Below are 4,770 nucleotides of genomic sequence, written 5' to 3' on the forward strand. Positions count from 1 at the left end.
TAATATATATATATTATATATATATATACATACATACATGTATGTATGTGTGTGCATGCATTCGTGTCTGTGTCAATATGCGTTCTTTCCTTCATTACCTGTAAGCGAACTTCAATAACGTTCGTCCTCCCAAAAAAACGTATAGATAACTGAATATCCTCATCCCCGCTCCAAGTACATCTAAAAATGTCACGGTGGACATCAGAAACTCCCAAAGCATAAAAGAACAAATTACGTCTGGAGACACCGGGTTTGAAGAAGGGCGCTCGCGCCGGAAAAATACGACAGTGAAAATGTTGGAGGGTATTCGAAATAAGACAAGGCCTTGCTTTGTATTGCTTTCATTTCAGTTTTATTTATCCAAAAAAAAAAGGAATAATCACAGATTTGCACCATAACCTTAAAATAATTCTGGTTATATTTGATGATTTTTCTTAACTAAATAAACAATTAACTATTAATTCAGCATAAATTCTAGTGTCTTCGTTGTAACAGCAAACAAAATTGTTCTTGGATTTCACTCTGCTGGGCGCTCGCAAACGTACCTGAAGAATAACAAAATATAAATCAGAATAATTTTCAAACAAGGTGCTGCAACTTATCAAAGATAATACATAACTGCCTGTGAAGCTTCCATTTATTTGAAATTATTTAATCATAAATCCCAAAGTGGGCATTGTGAGCTGGTAGCCAGTTTCGGTTATACAGCATTTTCACTTTTTTTTTTATTTCCACATAATTCATTCATGCGTATATGATTGTCCATACTAATGAAATTACAGTTTGTATATACAGTGGAAGAGAAACTGTAAAAAAAACTTCAGAACTTTATTGGGGACATCATGCAAACGTATATGAGTGCGCAATATTTTTTCTAAAATCACAGTGCTTTTTAATATATTAAAAAAAAAAACTGTGGCGAAAACTTTAAAATTCTTATGCTATATTACATGTTTATATATAATGTGAAACTTTATATCTAAGATTATAACTAATTAGATAATTATTTTATAATCATGTAATTAGTTAATTCTAAAATTATAGCTAGTTATATAATCAAAGAGTAAATTAGTAAAGAAAAAAAATATTTTGGTGGGATTTAGTGAAAAGAAAATGTAAGAGTTCCGAAGAAGAGGCTTTGGCCTCAAAGCTACAAATTTCTACTAAAAACAAAGAGTTTTATTTTGTCCAAAGCAAATAAAAAGGTAAGAGTTCCTGAGGAGAGCTTTTTTTCTCCCTTGAACAACCCACCTCCGTTCGTTGTCGCAGTCCTCGTCGTTCCAGGTGTACCCAAAGGATTTCTTCATCTCCACGCAGTCCTCGGAGCCTCCGAATCCTATGATGTTACCGTCATTGGGTTCTCTCCTACTTCCCACCTAAAAAAAAAAAAAAAAAAAAAAAAAAGGAAAATGAGGAATGATTTAGTCCACGTTTGTAGTGAGAGTTGTTCCCAAATATTGACATTTGGCAATACCTGATTTTCATTCTTAAGCGTACTTACATTTCTATTTATGAATAAATTCAATATGACAAGATATAAAGGAAGAATAAGTGTGGAACCTATAGGAATACTTTTTACGAATAAAATAAAAGAGTGTATATACCAGAGTTGCTATCAAATTAGTTAATCATGCAAATGGCAATGTTAGAATATGCCTGAGGGTGAATAATAAGAATAATTTTTACATTTGTTGTAGCACCAGCGCTCCGTCATTCTGATTTATAGTTCTTAAATGCTCAAAAGCTAAGGTTGAGCTGTGAAAACTCATTGTTAATGACATCGTTCAGTCTGGAATTAAACTTAACTTAAATGTGGGGTAGGTTTGACCTTCGACTTTGGCTAAAAGGTGAGTAAACCATTTGAAAACAAAATTTTACATTAAAGTTGACCTTACTTTTGTGTAGCTTACGTCGCTGCAGTCATCCCAGACAAAGACGCCTTCTTCGTCCAAGTCATTCAAGGCCGATCCATCCACTTGCATCGAGAAGACCTGAAGAAGGAAGACCTGATTAATAGGGCGTATCTAGAATTTTTTTGCTTCTTGTGTTACTGAAGGCGTCAACATGAACGAATGTGTGACTGTGTGCAGGTATACATACAAACATATTTAATCATTAAACATATAAATTGCTTTTAACACAGAAGGCTTATACATCACTAAAATGCCTCTGCTATATAGATAAAGATAAAGCTAAATGATCAGAAATGATACAAACCTTCATAATAATAGCATTTCTCTGTCTTACTAATCAATTGTTGTTGTCAAACTAAACGCCCAGACTTCCATGATAATCTGATTAATTTTGTGTTACCCGTTATTTCTAGGACCTCATTTATACTAATGATGGAAATGGGTTGTATACATAAATACCTACACCTTAAAATGTAAATCTTCTTAAAGATGGCTCCACCATCACTAAAAATGCTACAGAGATGAAAACATTGCACAGACTCGGTAGCAGTCCAAACGTTGTTGTCAAGAGCAATTAATTTTCTTGTCTTCTTACCCATCAGCTGATGGCGAACGAGACGCCTCTTCCCCCCCCCCCCCACCCTCCCTCCCACCCAACTTACCAGCGACGAAGTCCTGTTCCTTTTCGCTGGTGATGGAGGTCAAGGTTGCCCCGAGGGCCACACAGGAGTCGTGGGCATCTTGCCAGGTGGCCTGCCTGCTTGATGGCCTTGTAGCAGGAGAGGTCACGCTGCTCCCATCCCTCTTGGCAAGTGGGAGGGGCGGTGGTGGTGGTTGTTGTTGATAGTGGTTGTGGTTGTGTAGTGGTGGTGTTGTTGGGGTTTGTGGTTGTAGGTGCTGGCTCGGCTTCGGTGCTGCAGAGGAATCTGTGGAGGGATTTGATTTTTGTAAAGAAGTTATTTCTCTATGAGTGATGGAAGACATTTTTTAAATGAAGTGTGCATTTACTAGGCAAAAAAAAAAAAAAAAAATATCTTAGATAATTCTGGAAAAGAATTTAAGTAGTAAAAGTATTTATACTCTAGAATCGCTTATCGGTATTATCTTTTTCATTTTATGGACCAACGCAAGATAAAACTATTGGAAGGTGTACTCTTCATTCCACTGGGACGGTGTTTTTATTTATCTCATATTTTTATATAATAATATTTCCAATAATTTTCGCTATACCAACGATAGCTTTTTTTAAAGAAAATTGTATCATTATTCTAAATTCATAACATTTGATTGCCATAACTCATTATTGGCTATGATGAGATCTCCTTTAAGGACTATTTTTCATTCCTAAAGAGATCTCCACGTATAAATATGAACTTAAGTAATCATAAGTTATTAATGATGCTTGGGTGATTTATACTTTGATGTGGCTATTTAATTAATGCGAAGCGTAGAATACATCAGGATTATACAAAAATAAAGGCTTTAGTATTTGGAGAGACAGAATCTCTCCGTAGAACATTCATAGTCATCCCGTACACAAAGTAAATAGGTTCAGAATCCTCACCTGTTTTGTTTTCTGCACAATTATCGTCGTTCCAGAAGTAGTTGAAATTCTTCTTCATTTCGACACAGTTTGTCCTTTTCGCCGAAAATCCAGTATTGACCTTTGTTGTCTGGTTGTCCATCAGCCCAGCGGTAAAAACACGAACAAGAATTATAAATATGTGTGTATATAGTATATGTATATATATATATATATATATATATATATATATAATATATATATATATATATATATATATATATATATATATATATATATATATATATATATATATATATATTATATATATATATATATATATATATTATATATTATATATATATATATATATATATATATATATATATATATATATATATATACTATATATATATATATATATATATATATATATCTATATATATATATATATATCTATATATATATATATATATATATCTATATATATATATATATATATATACTATATATATATATATAATATCTATATATATATATATATATATATATCTTATATATATATAATATATATATATATATATGATATATATAAAAGAGAGAGAGAGAGAGAGAGAGAGAGAGAGAGAGAGAAGAGTGTATAAGTGCGCATAAAAGTAAATAATAAACACCAAAACTGTAAAATATCAGGGACATGGATATGTTATTGTTCCTTACTTGGTATAAGCCAGAGGACTGCCATCAGCCCAAGTGAAGTTTCCTTCTTCCTTCAAGTCAGTAAGACCAATCCAGGTGTCTGAGTTTAACTGGCCTGGATTAAGATTAAGATCATATTTACATGATATAACAGGAAAACATTAACATGCATGAAAATTTAAATAAGAGAAAAAGAAATGATTTCATGTCATCGTAAGTTCTTACTAAAAATAAATTCATTTCTTTGTTTTCACCATAAGATAACATAAAAAAGCCCTTAATATTATGTTTTGGAATGTCTTGATAAAACAATAGTTTATGAAGTATGTTTTTATTTCAACACTTAGAAACAGAAACTTCTTCGAGAGACTCACTAGCAACAACGGCTTGTTGAGAGAAGAGGATACAACACAAGACTTCCTCCCTCAGAGTTGCAGAAGGTCTGGCCTTCTGACCATTCCCCTTCTTGTCGGACAAGAGGAAGCAGCGGTGGACTCTACCAAAGTCCATCCATCTCTGCAGATGAGTCCCAGGGGTGCTGATGACTGGGGGAGTCAGGCAAGTCTCTTGGCGCGAAATCTCTGAAATCGACAAAAAAAAGACACATTTTTCGTAAGGTACCCTTTGCAATCAAGGTGT

General features: G+C 33.2%; 1 pseudogene; it reads right to left on the bottom strand.

Moving 5' to 3' along the window:
* Positions 1-517: 517 nt before the first annotated feature.
* LOC135211779 (macrophage mannose receptor 1-like) overlaps positions 518-4,770 on the bottom strand; it is a 17,029-nt pseudogene continuing 12,776 nt past the window's right edge.

This window comes from Macrobrachium nipponense, chromosome 40, assembly GCF_015104395.2.
Source record: "Macrobrachium nipponense isolate FS-2020 chromosome 40, ASM1510439v2, whole genome shotgun sequence".
Lineage (NCBI taxonomy): Eukaryota > Metazoa > Arthropoda > Malacostraca > Decapoda > Palaemonidae > Macrobrachium > Macrobrachium nipponense.